At 38.6% G+C, this 19,643-nt stretch overlaps 1 long non-coding RNA gene across 2 annotated transcripts in view; it reads left to right on the top strand.

Moving 5' to 3' along the window:
• Nucleotides 1–19,643, top strand: part of LOC144825036 (uncharacterized) — a 112,122-nt gene that overhangs the window by 40,388 nt on the left and 52,091 nt on the right. The gene's annotated exons all lie outside the window — the stretch shown is intronic.

Below are 19,643 nucleotides of genomic sequence, written 5' to 3'. Positions count from 1 at the left end.
CATTTTAAATAGAAGATTTTTTAGTCCTTGCAAATTTACAATACAGAAGTAGCAGAAAAGAAATGAGATTTATATTTATGTTACCTATGCTATTTTATATGTGAATCTGATCTAATTTTATGAGCATATTTTAATATTTTATTGAAGACACTACACATAACCTGTTTTTGAAGGTGTCTTTATTTTTAAATTAAACGGTTTACCTTTTTACTTTTTATTCATTATAAATTTTAAAAATAAATGTTTATAATTCCAAAGGCTCAAGCAGGTCATCTTCCCATCCTATATCATATAATTCGGACAAATCTGCATCCTCATCACGCTCTTCTTCATCCTCAGGATTTAAATCATCCAATGGATCAACATCCACTGATGTTTCAATTACAAGTTCAATGATGAGGTCAAAATCAACTGATTGCAGATTGTCGCTCATGTTGAGGTTGTCTTTATCTTTAAAGAAAGACAACAACAATGAGATGTTGCAGAGTAAGAGACAAATCTCACAGATTATAATAGTAAAATTATTTAACAAGAGTAACATTTTGCAGCTATTATTTAGCCATGTCCAGCGATGCTGAGCAGGTGAAGCCTATGTCTAATTTTTCACTGGACAGGACTCATCTGTTCTTAACCTTGGATAAGCCTCAACGACTCTGTGTCCCCTGCACATACTCAAATGTTAAAGTGCAGATTTATATTAAATGGCACATCCCCAGGCATGCACCAGTTAATGTGCACCACTGCTTTACCACCCATGGTGTGCCGCATTTACAATCAGATAGGAGAAAGCTGCTTCAAAACCCTGCACCTGCTTGAAGCTGGCATAGGTCTTGACGCAGCATTGTATAGATGGGGCACCCCTGATCCTTGCTGGAGCTGCATCGCACTTACGATACAACTCCAGCAATGCGCCACCTTTACAGCACAGATGCGTCACACATCTGTGCCTTTTTTGCCCCATGCTGCGCCGCATTGTAAATGCAGCACACCATGGGTGGCGGAACAGTGGCGCAGGATGACTGTCACATCCCTGGGGATGCGCCACTCATCATAAATCTATCCCTAAGCTTCTTATCTTGTTACAGATGAACTGCCATATGTATCATCAAAATATTTTACATATTATAAATAGCAAATTTTAAGGAATAAATAGCGATTCTTTACTATTCCTAATTTGCAATGAGCAAATTGCTAATTGCAAATTACCCATTCATTTCCATAGGCTAGGAGGCTCATAGGAATTAATGTTGCAAGTTGTGATTAGCAATTAGCTCATCACAAAATAGGATTTTTTTCAAGCGTGCAGGGGTATCTCAAGAACAACCTGCTGCACCCCTGAAAAAGAAATTTGGGAGCACATGGCACACCTACATGCCCTAATGGCATGTATGGGCGTCATATGGGACCTTTTTTTTTTTAAAAAAAAAATTCTTTTTGAAAAGAATTCGCAAATTACCACAAACTACAAGTTGGTGGTAGTTTCCAAATCCTTAATATCATTTTTTACATATTTTTTTTTTATACATTGCATTTAAGGAATCACAATTTTTGAATTATTGACATTTTAAGTAATTTCCACATGTGCACTGTTTTCTAAATATAATTTGAAAATCGTTTTTGGGGAAAAGTAATGGTTTGCAAATTTATGACAAGGACATAATGGTGTATGCTTCTCTATAAGGCATTTCAGTATCTCTAATGTCATTTTTCCCATATTACATTATAAGACCTTTCCCCATGAAGCACATTCCTTGTAAATATGCTCCCACCAGTGCATTGCAAATTTAGATTTTGACTGTTTCAGACACATACCCATGTTGAAAGTGACCCAAAAAAATTGCAAACGTTTAAAAAAAACACATTCATGTGTCTTAATGACATTTTAATTCATTTCCCCATGGACAATGTTTTCTAAGTGGCACAAAAGAGGTATACACCTATCATAAATCTGTCCCTAGAATTATAAATGATTAAATCAGGATGACAATAAGATGTGGCCTATCCAGAGGTTTGTTTAAGGTGAGGCCTACTCAGGATTGCAGATTAAAGTTATGCTTGATGAAGAATACAGAGGAGATAATTTATTGTAAAGGCCTACCAATGAAGTAAGTGATTTCTACTTCATTGCACCAGTCATCATAAATGTATCCATAAGCTTCTTATCTTGTTAGACATCAACCGCCATATGTATCATATAACTATTTTGCATTTCCAAAAAAGCGAATTTTAAGGAATAAATAGCGATTCTTTACCATTCCAAATTTGCGATGAGAAAATTGCTAATTGCAAATTACCCATTCATTTCCATGGGCTAGGAGGCTCATATAAATGAAGGTGCAATTTGCGATTAACAATTTGCTCATCACAAATTAGGAATTTATTCCAAAAGTGCAGGGGTGTCTCAAGAGCACCCTGCTGCAACCCTGAGAAAGAAATTTGGGGGCATATGGCGAACATAAATTTTAACAACATTCCTTTACCTCAAAAACGATTTTCAAATCATAACTTCAAAACACTACACATGGGAAAATTACTTAAATTGTCCTTAAGACACATAAAAGCGTATTTTGATTGGCTTTCCTGCATGGTAGGGTCACTTTAAACATGGCTATGTAACATAAACATTCAAAATCAAAATTTTCAATGTACAGGTGGGAGCATATTTACAAGCAATTTGCGCCACAAAGAAAGGTCTGACATTAAAATGGGAAAAATAACATCAGGGACAGTCAATTGCCTTATAAAGAACCATACACCATTATGTCCTTCTCTTGAATTTAAAAACAATTCCTTTTTCCCAAAAACGATTTTCAGATCATAATTTCAAAAAACTGCACATGAGAAAATGACTTAAAATGTCATTGAAACACATGAAAGCGTTTTTTTATTGGCTTTCCTGCATGGTTGATTCACTTTTATCATGGCTATGTAACACAAACATTGATAATTAAAATTTTCATGCACATGTAAGAGCATATTTACAAGCAATTTGCGCCACAGAGAAAGGTCTTACACTAAAATGAGAAAAATAACATCAAGGACAGTCAATTGCCTTATAAATAACCATACACCATTATTTCCTTGTCATGATTTTAAAAACAATTCCTTTTCCACAAAAACGATTTTCAAATCATAATTTCTAAACACTGCACATCAGAAAATGACTTAAAATGTCATTAAAATACATGAAATCATTTTTTGATTGACTTTCCAGCATGGTTGAGTCACTTTTAACATGGCTATATAACAGAAACATTCAAAATCAAAAATTTCCATGCACATGTGAGAGCATATTTACTAGCAAATTGCGCCACATAAATCATAATTTTCTCCTTAAAGCACACTATTCTCTATCTAAAGTAAAGAAATATTTTCTCACCTTAGCAAATACTTTGAGTTTGAAAACAGTCTCAGAAACACACCAATTTGTCTTCAGCAGAGCAAAAGGTATGCACTCCAGAGTCTGCAGCTATCAAAAGCACAGAAATGGTGTAATTCTTCACACATATTTCTCATGTCACCCAATCAAAACTCTTCCCTCACTTTTTTTCAAATGAAAACCCTTCCCCCTCTGCCCTTTCTGCCTATTTTCCATAGCAACCACCTCTTGGAGAAACTCTGGTGTTTGCAAATTCACACAACAATGTTGCAATTGAACTCTGAACTCTCAGTGCACCTGCATATCCAGTGCTTTCTTTCATTTAATGATTTTTTATTGACCACTCAAAATACATCTTTCAAAGAACACATCTCTACACCCTAACTTTCTGTTTTCATCAATCAAAATCCACCAATCACTGTTACTACTTCATGAACACAGAAACTCCACAGTTTTTTTCATTTCAAACTCACATTTTTTCAACTGCCATTTCATTGCCACACTTCATCTGACTGCAGGAGAACCTTCTCTCACCATGTTTTCTGTCTGGATTGTTGGTCATAGTTATATTCACTGGGCTCAAAGGTACGTTGAAAGCAGAAATTTACCTAACCTCAATTTACAAGATGTGGAAATTAAGTGGTTTGGCCAGAGAGGATTAAAATGTCACCAATTGATACCATTGGTGAAAACCTTTATGCATTTGCCAAAACCTGACCTGTTAATTGTGCACTGTGGAGGTAATGACTTGGGCACTTTGACTGGTGTAGGTCTGGAAATGCTTTTAAAGGACACCTTTGAGCAATTAATGGCACTTTTTCCTCAGACTGCCTTGGTATATTCAAATATATGCCAAAGACAGAAATGGAGGTGGTCAAACCAATTTTGTCCACAAATTGAGAAGTCGAGGAAGCATGTAAACAAATCTGTTTCAGCTTACATGAGAGACCATGGAATGGGCTCCCTGTACAACAATAACTTGCGTTACTACATGCAAGATATCTACAGAGGAGATGGAGTTCACTTCTCAGATGAGGGCAACAGAGTTTTCACTCTGAATTTAAGAATGTGCATTGGTACCTACTTATAAGTACCTAAATGTACCATAAACCCAAAAGCTCTTCTCAGAGCTACCCTACATCTAATCACTCACAATTATTTTTTTACTCTAACTATTTTCACTAATTTTCAACAAAATACGCTCCCTGGTGCGCTACCCGGTACGCGTACCGGGAGCTAACCTCGCGAAATTTTTAAAAAAAATGTTTTTTTTTCCGCACATATGGGCCTCCTCAGCCACCCTCACAAAACCTAGGGGGTCAAGATAAGTCTACCGTGCCCCCTTCTACCCATTCTGAACATTATTTGCCCTCCATCTTGTATCATAATTCGACCGAAACACAAAATGGTGGACTCCCGGAACGCTTAAGGTCCGCGAACCGAGGCGCTCAACGGTTCGCGTACCGGGTCGCTTCCTGGGAAGCACACCATCAAAAAAGGTGGGAAAGTAGTTCACAGAAAAGCCACTGGAGACAATTTCACCAAATATAGAATAGCTCATACTACATACCAATCCCTACCATTTTCACAAATTTGATTGGAATTCCATTTAGCCATTTAGCCTGTAGTCCTCTCTAAATACCGTGAGGTAAATTACTTCACAAAACACATCTGAAGTGTTGGAATTGACAACCAATTAAAATGTTACTTTCATTTTCTACTTTTTTTACATGATATTTGATTGGTTATGTACCCGAATATATATAAAGGAAGAGAAGGAAACACAGCCATTTTGACTACTACTTCCTGGTGTACATTTCATTTGGATTTTCATTAATAACTTCAACTTCTTTTTAAAGGTAAGTTGTTATTTTTAAAACTGAAGTATATTGTGCACTTTAAGTTAATATGGCAAACTTTTTCTGTTAGTTATATACTATCCCTCTGTAGTACTTATAAATTTAGATACACTTTTTTATATTCCTACTTCCACTCTGATACTATACACTGCCCAAAGATAAATTCTCTGATAAAAACTGCCTATCTAAAATTAATCCCAACAGTGCCCTACCTCTACTAATATATATTTTTTTTATGCAAATTTCAGGAAAAATGGAAAGTGAACAAAACATTTCATTTGAAATTGTCCTTCCAGAGTCCAACACAGAAATCATTGATCCAAATGAGATTGAATTTATGGATGAAACATGGGACCAAGAACTACTGCAATGTGTGCAAGCAGTAGATAACCTCCTTGCAAATGAGGACATTTTACAACCTCAGAGACTACAATCTATATTCCATGATTATGAAATTTCTGACAATGAAATGTTAGAAAGTTTAATAAATTATGAAACACAATAAAAAAAGTTTAAAAAAAAAAAAAAATAATCAACAAAACCAACAATCAATTAACATACAGCATTTGAAAAGTCTATCATTCATTTTTTATTGTGATACGCTCCCCAGTACGCTTCCCGGTTCGCGTACCGGGCGCTAACCACGAAAAAAAACAAAAAAAAATTTTTTTTTTTTTTGCTTAGCGGGGCCCCTTTAAAGCCTCCACATCAAACCTAGGGGGTCAGGGAGTATCTACTATGCCCCCTTAAGGTCATTTGCCCCTTCGCTTTTGACCTCCTCTTGTCTCTCGATCCTACCGAGAGACAAGATGGCGGCCGCTCCGGACTGTTTAGAATGTTGACAGACACCGGAGAGCCAATCAACTTCGCTACGCGAAGTTCCGTTACGCGTCAAGTACGCGTACCGGGGCGCTGCCTGGTCCGCTGTTACAGATATATATCTTTTTTTGAACGTTAATTTCTCAAAATCCACTGAAGCACATATATTGAGACCTAGAAAAGGCACATCGGGCTACCAGTCCCTACAATTTTGCCAAGTTTCGTGCAAATCCATTCAGCCGTTCGGGCTAAAAGTGAGGCTAACCGCCCTATGGAAAACTCAATGTTAAAAACACGTTTTGGGACCCCCCTTTTTTCTCGGCCCCCCCTGGACCAACTCCCCCCAAATTTCCAGTGGCTGCTCAGAAACAAAATGTTCCATTTTCCAGAAAATTTCAGCCAATTCCGTCCACAAACGCCAAAGTTATTAGACATAGAATTTTCAAAAAACCCATAGAGAAAAAATCCTAACTATATATACCTACTGGCGACCGCCAGTAGGTAATATACATACATATATACATATATATACATATATACATATATATATATATATATGTATATATATATATACATATATACATATACATATATACATTACCTACTGGCGATAGCCAGTAGGTATATATAGTTAGGATTGTTTTCCATAGGGAAATCGCAACATTCTATTGGGAATAACTTTGGTGCCGGTTGAGGAATCTTCCTGAAATCTTCCGTAACTTTGCCTCGCGGCGCTCCGCTCCTTCCCTGAAAGTTTGGGGGGGATTCGTCAAGCGGGGGCCGAGATAAAAGGGGGGCCCCAAAACGTGTTTTCCCCATGTTCATTTCCATAGGGCGGTTGGACTCACTTTTAGCCCGAACGGCTGAATGGTTTTCCACCAAACTTGGCAAAATTGTAGGGACTGGTAGCCCGATGTGCCTTTGCTATGTCTCAAGATATGTGCTCCAGTGGTTTTTACGAAAATTAACTTTGAAAAAATATATATTGGGCTACATTGGGCTATATATATGTTAGAGCCCAAATGTAGCCCAATGTAGCCCAAAGATGGCCACCAGAGACAAAAAAAACAAATGTAGCCCAAATATCAGCCAGATGTAGCCCAACTATAGCCCAATGACAGAATGTCCCAGAGTGTTCTAAAGAACAACTAGAGCGCTAACAGTCTTACTTATGACAAAAGTATGGCACACCTGAAGTCATCTTGATTGGAATAAAGTGGTAACACTTAATACATTTAATTTGAAAAGGAACAAAAGGAGGGGTTTCATTTTGCCATAGAAATTTTATATATATATATATTCACTGAAAAAACCATAGGTTACACACCAGTTATAGTTAGGAATTAGCATTTAAAAAACCTTTGAAATTCACTGAAAAAACCATAGGTTTCACACCAGTTATAGTTAGCTGGAAATTTTACTCGCATAAAACCATTGAAATTCCCACGTTATAGTTAGTTGGACTCACTATAACTTGCACGTCTGCAATGCACTGCTGATGACGTCACATATTACATCACTCATGCATATATTTAAATATTTAAACATTACTCGCTAATATATGTATTCACTAAGATACACTTAATAAGCCAGTTAACCAATCAATTTTTTTTTTTTAAAACACTGAAAAAACCATAGGTTTCAGGCCTTATATAGTTAGGAATTAGCATTTAAAAAACCTTTGAAATTCACTGAAAAAACCATAGGTTTCAGGCCTTATATAGTTAGGAATTAGCATTTAAAAAACTTTGAAAATCACTGAAAAAACCATAGGTTTCAGGCCTCATATAGTTAGGAATCAGCATTTAAAAAACCTTTGAAATTCACTGAAAAAACCATAGGTTTCAGGCCTTATATAGTTAGGAATTAGCATTTAAAAAAACCTTTGAAATTCACTGAAAAAACCATAGGTTTCAGGAGTTATATAGTTAGGAATTAGTTTTTAAAAAACCTTTGAAATTCACTGAAAAAACCATAGGTTTCAGGCCTTATATAGTTAGGAATTAGCATTTAAAAAACTTTGAAAATCACTGAAAAAACCATAGGTTTCAGGCCTCATATAGTTAGGAATCAGCATTTAAAAAACCTTTGAAATTCACTGAAAAAACCATAGGTTTCAGGCCTTATATAGTTAGGAATTAGCATTTAAAAAAACCTTTGAAATTCACTGAAAAAACCATAGGTTTCAGGAGTTATATAGTTAGGAATTAGTTTTTAAAAACCTTTTTAAAAAACCTTTGAAATTCGAGGGCGTGGCTTGCGCGCCGCTGGAACATGGCGTGTTGCGCTTGAGCTCTCAAGCTAGCGGGGGCTGTCGGAGATTACCAGCCGCTTCCTGACTGCCCCTCTTCACTGGAATGACATTTCCAGGTGCCGGAATGTGAAGGGAGTTCTCTGATATCATTTTCGGCAAATTCTGCAGACGGCTGCATGTTTCTCCCCGGCAAGCTGCTGTGACGCTGGGTCTCCTCACGGGTGGCCGCCATCTTACTGCTTGTGACGGAGCCGGCGCTTTCTCCTCAGAAGTGCCATTTTTGCTACATTATTGCCGGTGTGGGGATATCCTGGCCATTATCCCTCACGGCGCTGAAATGGTAACATCTTTTTTTCCTTTTTTTATGCTCTGTGTGCTGCTTGGCTAGATACTGTGTTGCAGGCTCTCTCTTTCTTCAGTACTGCTCTTTGTGGCTGGAGCTGCTTTTTCCTCACGATGTACTTGATGTAACCTCTTGATTTATAGGATGCTCTGCCATTCATTTTGATGCCTGCTCACCATATAAGTCATATAAGGGAGAAGCTACCGGCTTTCGAAAGGGAGATTAAATCTGCCAATTGAAACACACGAAGCATAATTTCAACACAGAACGGACATGTGACAAGAGGCATCGTAAACCGGGAGACCCTGCGCCACTGTAAAAAGCGTCATTGTGTACCTGTCGAATGTCCTGCAGAAGCACGCATGGTCATTGTTTGACTTCATAAGAAAAAGATTGGTCCTGATGAGAACCCCAGAATTGGGGGTTTGAAACGCGTCGACCTTTTGACCTTCATTAGGAGTGACTGAACTCTTTTGTCATATGACTAAATTGTTTACAATAAGGTTTTGATTTTCCACAAAAAGAATTTAATGTTCTATACATTGATCTGAAAACATTTACTATATACAAATAAGGATTATCATTCACTGTTTTTTTCAATTGCTCTTTTTGACAAAAGGTGTTTTATTGTATGTTTGTATCGTTGGATGAATGTAGAATGAATGCTTGAAAGGATGTGTGTAAATTGTAAAATTGTAAATATGTAATAAGATTTTGTGTTGTTATGTCTAACGTTTGAAATGTTTATACATGCACAATTAATTTGTGAAATAATTTACTAATAGAAAGTTCAACTGACGAAAATAATAAAAATTTGGACTTATGACGTAATCTGGACCGTTATGTTTTGTTCATAAGGTGACCATAATAATACCTTTTTAAGGGTATCCAGTACTGGCCTTTGTTTTGTTTATTAGCGTCTTTGGCTTAGCCTTGCTGGAAACAGCCAGAACCCTGTGTTGTTTTTTCCACCATATAAGTCCGCCATTGTCATTGATTTAGCGCTCCTTACGTTTGGCGTGTTGTATTTCTTTTTTTTTGGGGGTGCAACTACGCAGTTTTTTTTTCTCAAGTGGCTGTGTATTTTTCTTAGGGTCTGTCTCTTCATGGCTGCAAGTATGGGCCGGTCCACAACTAATAAAGACCCAAAGGATGCTGGTGCTTCGCTTAAACGTCTTAAGTCATTGTCTCCTACACCTGAGACTGCTCAATCAGACACCACCTCTACTCTTGACGCAATATTATCGCGCCTTAATGAGGTGCATGATATTGCACAATCTACAAAGACTAATACGGATTTACTACAAGTGGAGGTGTCCGCCATTAGGAATGACTTCAAAGCCCTTTCTCTTCGAGTATCGGCCACGGAGTCACGTATAAGTTCCTCTAAGGATAATATACACAAGCAATCCAGGTCTCTCAGCCACTTGGAGCGTTCAATGGCGGCTTTGCGTAAGGATCTCACTGAGCAGGAGGACCGTAATCGTAGATCTAACCTACGCATTTTTGGTCTGCCGGAAGATGCAGAGAAATCATCTTCCTCTATGATTGATTTTTTGTATCATTGGCTTCCTGATACTTTACAAATCTCATTTCAGAGAGACTTTGAGATAGAAAGAGCACATCGTGTTCCAACTTTTCGTTCTAAGTCTGCCACCCAGCCAAGAGCAATAATTTTTAAGCCACTGCGTCATCAACATACAGAACAAATTCTTTCTCACATGCGCAGGACTAAAAATGTCATTTGGGAAGGACATCGGATTTCAATCTCTCAAGACTTTGCCAGGGACACAGTCATAAGGAGGAAGGGCTTCCTTAATCTTCGGAAACGTCTTTCTGACATGAACATTCCCTTTTCCTTTGCTGGTCCTTCCAAATTCCGCATTTCCTACACGGGACGTTCCAGGATTTTCGATGAGCCGGCGGACTTAGCTACCTTCCTGGATAACCAGATGGAGATACAGATGGAGATTCAAAGGGCGACTTCCCAGGATCCTGGTACTTCGGGCACTTGAAATGTCTCCTTCGGTCTCCTTTATGGTGGCTTTCTGTATTCTTATGTTTCCTCTTCCTGTTCTTGCTGATAGTATATTGCTGTATTGACTTTTAACTTCAGTATTGGAGTTCTTCTGTTCTGTTCCGTACTCTTTCCTTTCTTCATAGCCATGTTGTATACTCCGTTATGTTTCTCTCACTTTTCTTTCTTGCATTCTTTACTACTATGTATTTATTGTTTGCTTCTCAGTCGGTCAATATTTTTCATCTCTTTATCTCGGGTTCCCCTCTTGGGGTTTATATTTTACGTTCACTTTCATCTCAGGACAGTCTCTTTGGGTGATGCTTGTCTTTTACTAAAGTTACCTCTCTCTTGTGTGTATCATCTTTTTCTTTTCTTTCTTTGCTTCTATTCTCCTATTCTCTTTTTTTTTCTTCTCTTACATTTTTTCTAATGCCTCTGATTTTTCAAATGTACTCACAGTTCGTACGTCTTTTTCTATTCTACCCTTCTCCTGCGTAATTCTTATCTCTGTATTCCCTCCTTCTTTCCGAGTTTTGTTGTTTACGCTTTTGGTATATATAATTTCTCCTTCTTGTTTTTTTTAGTACTATGTCCTTCTTGCTTGCTTCTTAGTTGATCACTCTTTTAGTTTCATTTTCTTCCCCTCAGCCCTAGTGGTTATATATTTTATATCAATAATCATTTTAGGTCAATTTTCATTATTTGATGCCTCTTTGTTAATAATTGTTATATTTCTCTGATATGTATCATCGCTTCTCTCTCTTTTTCGCTGTCTATTCTTCTATTCTCTTCCTTTCTCTTCTTCTATTCTTTTACATGCTCGTGTGTTTTCGATTTTAATTACATATCGTAATTTTTGTTAGTTAAGGATTGTTTAATAATGAATGTCTATTTTAAGGCTACACATAGTTATCTTCATGGTTTGAGTATTCTGTTTTACTATACCACACTGTGTGTTTCATTATCAAACTAACTAATGTTATTACGTATTATAGGGATGTAACTTGTTCTTATTTGAGTACTTCGGTGGACTTTACTGAAGTGCTTGTTGCATTGTTCTTCTTTATAGTATTATGCTGATCTATGTTTATGTTTTGATTGTTGCCTTATCCTCCTTTCTTGTCATCAATTAGGTAATCTATTGGGGTTATTGATATTCTTTCTTTTCCCTCCTTGCACGGATCCCTTGCTCGCTTTTCCACGTTCTCCTTAGTATGAATTTGGTCTTTTTCAGGCCTCCCCTGCTATCTCTTATCTCCCTTCTCTTTTCTTCTTCTTTGTCTTCTTTTTTTCTACTTTCGGATTTCCCATATGGATTATCCCTTTGCGCGCTTTCTGTTTGTTATTTGATTCCTTGTCTCTGTGCAGTTGGTTATTTCTCTGTCATTTATGGGGTCTTTTTTCTTTTTTTGTATGTGTTTCCATGTCGGGTTTGAATGTATTATCCCTTAATGTTAAGGGTTTAAATCATCCGGTGAAGAGGTCAAAAGTCTTAGATTATTGTAAAGCTCTTTCTTCGGACGTGATTCTTTTTCAAGAGACCAAGGTCTCTTCCAGAGAGGCATTATTTTTGAAAAAAGGGTGGGTTTCTGATGTCTGCTGTTCTGAGGCCTCGGGCAAACGAAATGGGGTCATTACTTTAATTTCCAAGAATTCAGGTTTATCTATAATTTCTTCTGATCACGATTCTGAAGGTCGTTGGCTGTTAACCAAATTGTCTGATGGATCTAATGTTCTTTATGTGCTGAATATATATGCCCCTAACATCGATGATCCGACCTTTTGGAAGGCGCTTACCAAAAAATTACATGATACCCCACATGCTGGGAATCTTATTGTTGGAGGTGATTTTAACTTACTGATGGATCCCATTTTGGATAGGAATTCAGCTTTTCAGTTTCGTCCTCCAAAATCCCATAAACAAATGCTTAACATGTGTTCCCTCACTCAGCTTCAAGATATATGGCGGCTTCACAATCCCACTGGTAGTGACTTTTCTTTCTTTTCTTCACCTCACTCTTCTTTTTCTCGGATTGATTATCTACTTGTTCACTCTTCTCTAGTTTCGTCCTCCTCTTCTCCGCTTATTCATCCTATTTTGATTTCTGATCATGCGGCGGTTACTTTTACTTTGTTGTCCTTTGCTCCTAAATCCTGCGCTCGCTCATGGAGACTAAATACAGAAGTTTTACATGATACTGCTCAGGTCAATGAATTCTCTCATGCAATAGAAACTTTTTTCCATGAGAATGAAGGTTCAGTTTCTTCCCCGATTGTCCTTTGGGATTCGTTTAAATGCACTTTCCATGGTCAGGTTATTAAATGTATGTCCAAACGGAATTCTGATATTAAGAAAGAGCTTACTGATTTATCAACCCAAATTAAATATTTGGAATCTACCTTTAGACAATCTAGAGATACATCCTGCCTACAATCACTAAAACAATTAAAATACAAATATAATACTATAGTTACCAAAAGAGCCCATATTGGAGTACAAGCGCAAAAATCCAAAAGATTACTGTTGAAGAATCGGGCTGGGAACATTCTTGCAGCTACATTAAAATTTCAAGATTCCTCATTTAAATCCTCTCAAATTTCTTCTATTACGGACCACTCGGGTTCTAAAAAATTTAAGACGGAGGACATTCTTGGTGTTTTTCGTGATTTTTATAATAATTTATACACTCCTTCTAATCAAACCTCTTTTGAGCACTGCCAAGATTTTTTTAAATCTATTCCGGTTCAGATGGTTTCAGAGGAAGATCGCACTTTTTTAAATGCCCCGATTTCCCCCGAGGAAATTGTTTCCGCAATTAAAGCTACTCGCTCTGGCAAAGCCCCGGGCCCTGATGGTTATCCTATTTTGTTTTTATAAAACTTTCCTTCCTGCGCTTGTTCCCAAATTACAATCTGTTTTTGATTCTTTTGTTAAAGAGGGGTCTGTCTCTGGTACTGCAGCTGAAGCTACTATTGTGGTGCTTCCGAAAGAGGGGAAAGATCATTCAGATCCCAAAAATTTCCGACCTATTTCCCTTCTCAACATGGAAGCTAAGATTTTTGCCAAAATCTTGGCCAAACGATTGGAATCCTTTGTTCCCCATCTCGTGCATCCCTCTCAAACCGGGTTTGTGAAGGGTCGTCTTGCGCGAGATAATATACGCACTTTTTGTCATATTCTTGGATCAGCTAAACGATCTCAACTCCCTGCCGCGGCCTTGGCCCTTGACGCTGAAAAGGCCTTTGATAAGGTTTCGTGGCCGTTTCTTCGTGCTGTCTTGTGTGCTCATAACCTTGGCGACTCTTTTATTAATATGGTAATGTCCTTATATTCTCAACCTAGAGCTAACATCAGAGTTAATAGTGCTACGTCGTCCTTTTTTAATCTTCGTCAGGGCACGAGACAAAGTTGTCCTTTATCTCCGCTTTTGTTTTTACTATCTATTGATCCTCTTCTCCGATTGATTGAGTTACACCCAGATATTAAGGGTTTTTCTTTTGGACCTCACTGTATTAAAACTGCTGCCTACGCAGACGATGTTCTTATTTTCTCAGACGATATAGCCTTGGCAATCCCTGCTATTTCAGATACCATCTCCCTCATCTCCAAGGTTTCAGGGTATACCTTAAACAAAGATAAGACGGAAATGTTCCCTTTGAAAGCCTATTGTTTCCCGTCACATATGGGCTCTGCGGGGTTTAAATGGCAGCCTACTCATCTAAAATACTTAGGTATTTACTTTTTTTCTACTTTATACGCTACTTCAGCCTATAATGAATCTCAGACTCTTCTTAAAGTGCGTCGTCTTTTGGATACATGGTCTCCGAAACACATTTCTTGGTGGGGTCGCCTCCAGACTCTTAAAATGATGATAACACCCATTGTTAATTTTGTATCGTCCATGCTTCCGGTTAAGCTATCAGATTCCTTTTTTCGTGAACTTGATGTTCTGACCTCCAAATTTTTGTGGAATGACAAACGTGCTAGAATTGCTTAAAAATTCTTGAGACGACCTTATGATATGGGAGGTTGCAATTTTCCTGATTGGGGAAAGTACCAAACTGCCTTTTTGGCTTCTCAAGGTGCTCTTTGGTTTTCTCCTCCACCTCTTCCTGTTCCTTCTTGGCTTTTAATCGAACAAGAATTAGCATCTCCTTTGCCGACTGCCTCTTTTTGCACCACATCTACTTTACATATCAGGTTTTCTCGTTCTATCATTCTTGATACAATTGCTGCGGTACGGAGTGTGGACAAGAAAGTGGCAGTCCCCGTACATAAAACTAGGTGGTCGTCTATTTGGCGGAATTCTAAAATTAAACTTAATATTACTCCTACTCTTATGGCCTATTGGGCGGCTAAAGGGATTTCTCTTGTTTACCATCTTTATGGTGCCAATAATGAGCCATTGCCCTTTTCCACCTTGGCTCAAAAACATTCTTTAACTAACTTAGATTTTTATACTTTTCTTAAAATAAAAGTGGCACTCACTAAGGTTCATCTTCATCCTACCTCTTCTACCATTTCTCTTTTTCATATCTGGACTAAATCTGGTCATGTAGCCTCCAAAATCTATAATTTGTTATCCTCTGTTAGTCTGCCCACGCATACAGTGACTCAACAAAAATGGTTACATCATTTCGACAATGGAGTTACGGATCATATTTCTTCCGACACCTGGCAATTGATTGGTAAATTTTCTCTTCGAAATAAAATTGCCCCATCATTAATACAATCTAAACTTTTCTCTATCAACCTCCTTCATTGGACGCCGGTTCGTCTACATTCGCTCAATCTCAAGGATGACAATTTATGCTGGAGCTGTGGATTGTTGAAGGGCGATTTTCAGCATATGTTTTTTGACTGTTCCCTTCTTCAGCCTTTTTGGAACCTCATTCATAAACATCTATCTCTCATCTTTGGTATTGAGTTCCAACTCTCTTTTCCATTAATATTATTGGGTCCATTGGCCGCCCCTGTTCCTCTCCCCTTGGATCCATTGGAATTACAGTTGATGGATCTCCTTTTGACTGTGGCGGTGAAAGTTATACTTATGGAATGGAAATCTTTTTCCTCTGTTTCCTATCATACTAGGTGGGCTTGGGTCTCCTTTTTGCGTAGTGCTCACACCTCGGTGGATCAAGCTCACTGTTCTCCTTCTATCTCTAGTAAGGTTTGGAAAGCTTTGGATGATTATATGGATTTGTCATCACAAGGGCTGATTGCTCAGTTTCCTTTTGATGTATCTGTTAGAGTGGCGTCTTGTGTTATGCGTGTTTGGTTAGTCCGTTGGGAATCCTTCTTTTTCTTTTTCTACTCCCTTTTTCTCTTTCCTGTCCTCTCTCCCCTTTCAGTTTTTCTCTTGTTCTCTCTTTCTTTCTTCTTTCTTTAACCCGATACCCCTCCCCTCCCCCGATTCTAATAATTGATTGTGATACAATTGTTTATCGATCTATGTTTGGCCTTGACCTATTCAGTTCATATTCCGGGATACTGTTATCTACGAATGCATTTACTTAATTTTCGCTTTGAACTTAGCCTCTGATTGTTTCGTCCCTCTTGGATCAATTGTATCACTTTTATTATAATATGTACTTCCTTTTCTTTGTCACTTCTATATAAAATGCTTTGAAATCAAAAAAAAAAACCTTTGAAATTCACTCAAAAAACTATACGTTTTAGTGGTGTTATAGTTAGCTGGACATTTTACTCATACAAAACCAATGAAATTGCTCCTATATAGTTAGTTGTACTAACTATATTTCGCGCACCCACAATCCACTGCTGATGATGTCACATATTAGATCATTCATGACATGGTCAGTGACATCACTGATGACATCTCAAATGACATCACTGATGACATCAATGATGACATCATCCACGTGACAATCACATACACCTTTTCATACACTATTACAATTTTTCATCACTGTTTGCAAAATACAGAGTATCATATTTAAATCCATTGTCACAGCAATACAAGTATCTAAAAATCCACTCAGTGATTCATAGATGTATACACACATCTAATCACTTACCTATGGATTCACTCATACATGCTGTCAATGAACAATAGAACACTATCAAAAATACTTATACGTCTATATCGACATTAAACAACAGCACGCATCCTATTCACATATGAAGTCATCCTACTCACTTATGCAAACAATGGATAATACTTACATATTTACTTAGCAAAACACTTCTACAAACACCACTTCTTCTATTCATTTAGATAGTAAGTCATACTTAGTGAATTATAAAATCATTATTACAAGTATACAGTTATCCATACAGTCACTCACACAATCATTGTGTCTTATGTATACTTATTTATATACAACAACTGACACATACACTGCCTTTTATTTTTCTAGTTTGTTGGACCTGTACCTTTGAGAAATATATTTGCTCATCACCACACCCATAAAGAGATTCCCTAACCCAAACTGTTAGAACATGTAGTTTTAACTTCATATATCTACTGAATCAACTATTCACACATCTTTGGACAGTCACACCCCCCACCCAACCACACACACTTTCACACTCCCATACAAATACTCAGTAAACTAATGAATAACTAATATAGACTTTCACATAGCTAGTAACCAACTGTAGAATCAGTTTACACAACAACTGACAAAGTGATACAGATATTCACCCAGTTTAGTCACTATCCACTATAATTAGTGAGACATTATAAATTGGTCAAGTAAACAGTCAATTACACTGTTACTAAATCCTCCATCCAAATATTTATTTATATATATCCACTCATTCTTCAATGTAAATTGCTATATATATTGCATATTTAAATAACGAAGCAAACCACATTCACTGGATGATCTCATCAGTGATGTCATCAGTGATGTCATTTGAGATGTCATCAGTGATGTCACTGACCATGTCATGAATGATCTAATATGTGACATCATCAGCAGTGGATTGCGGGTGAGCGAAATATAGTTAATACAACTAACTATATAGGAGCAATTTCATTGGTTTTGTATGAGTAAAATGTCCAGCCTACTATAACACCACTAAAACTTATAGTTTTTTGAGTGAATATATATATATATACATATATACATCCAATAACACATTTGCCCATGTGGAAACGCCTGCTCACTTGGAAGTAACTCCGTTGCTTTAATTGTGGGCAGCATGACAATCGTGCACAAATCACACCGCAGAAGTTGCCAAACATGTTTCGGGCTTCCACACCCTTGATCACTGGCCATATGACTATCAGGCAGCTGGGGAAACTAAATACCTTCAGACCCGCCCATCTGGGTTTTCAACTGCATTTCGGTCTTGGTAGTTTCATAACTTTCTCAAGTGAGTGCTGTCCATGATAATCATATGTAAAAAGAGTTTTTTGCCCCATAGTGGGTTACTACGGGGTGCAGTCCCAACATCACTGCTCGTTTCAACCCCACAATTCTGGGCTTCCAAGTCCCGCTGTTCGACCTGGGGGCTCCAAGCACGTGCAGGGCTGCCAGTTCCAGCAGCGGGGCGTCTCCGCGACGAGGCGCGCCGCAAAATAAATCCAATATTGCATTTGCCCATGTGGAAACGCCTGCTCACTTGGAAGTTACTCCGTTGCTTTAATTGTGGGCAGCAGGACAACCGTGCACAAATCACCCTGCAGAAGTTGCCAAACAGGTTTCGGGCTTCCACGCCCTTGATAACTGGCCATATGACTATCAGGCAGCTGGGGAAACTAAATACTTTCAGACCCGCCCATCTGGGTTTTTAACTGCATTTCGGTCTTGGTAGTTTCATAACTTTCTCAAGTGAGTGCTGTCCATGATAATCATATGTAAAAAGAGTTTTTCGCCCCATAGTGGGTTACTACGGGGTGCAGTCCCAACATCACTGCTCGTTTCAACCCCACAATTCTGGGCTTCCAAGTCCGGCTGTTCGACCTGGGGGCTCCAGGCACGTGCAGGGCTGCCGGCCCCAGCAGCGGGGCGTCACCGCGACGAGGCACGCCGCAAAATAAATCCAATAACACATTTGCCCATGTGGAAACGCCTGCTCACTTGGAAGTTACTCCGTTGCTTTAATTGTGGGCAGCAGGACAATCGTGCACAAATCACCCCGCAGAAGTTGCCAAACATGTTTCGGGCTTCCACGCCCTTGATCACTGGCCATATGACTATCAGGCAGCTGGGGAAACTAAATACCTTCAGACCCGCCCATCTGGGTTTTCAACTGCATTTCGGTCTTGATAGTTTCATAACTTTCTCAAGTGAGTGCTGTTCATGATAATCATATGTAAAAAGAGTTTTTCGCCCCATAGTGGTTTACTACGGGGTGCAGTCCCAACATCACTGCTCGTTTCAACCCCACAATTCTGGGCTTTCAAGTCCCGCTGTTCGATCTGGTGGCTCCAGGCACGTGCAGGGCTGCCGGTTCCAGCAGCGGGGCGTCACCGCGACGAGGCACGCCGCAAAATAAATCCAATAACACATTTGCCCATGTGGAAACGCCTGCTCACTTGGAAGTTACTCCGTTGCTTTAATTGTGGGCAGCAGGACAATCGTGCACAAATCACCCCGCAGAAGTTGCCAAACATGTTTCGGGCTTCCACGCCCTTGATCACTGGCCATATGACTATCAGGCAGCTGGGGAAACTAAATACCTTCAGACCCGCCCATCTGGGTTTTCAACTGCATTTCGGTCTTGATAGTTTCATAACTTTCTCAAGTGAGTGCTGTTCATGATAATCATATGTAAAAAGAGTTTTTCGCCCCATAGTGGTTTACTACGGGGTGCAGTCCCAACATCACTGCTCGTTTCAACCCCACAATTCTGGGCTTTCAAGTCCCGCTGTTCGATCTGGTGGCTCCAGGCACGTGCAGGGCTGCCGGTTCCAGCAGCGGGGCGTCTCCGCGACGAGGCGCGCCGCAAAATAAATCCAATAACACATTTGCCCATGTGGAAACGCCTGCTCACT

This window comes from Lissotriton helveticus, chromosome 3_1, assembly GCF_964261635.1.
Source record: "Lissotriton helveticus chromosome 3_1, aLisHel1.1, whole genome shotgun sequence".
Lineage (NCBI taxonomy): Eukaryota > Metazoa > Chordata > Amphibia > Caudata > Salamandridae > Lissotriton > Lissotriton helveticus.
Note: the sequence above shows the minus strand (reverse complement) of the source record. Positions and strands in the feature narration are given on the sequence as shown.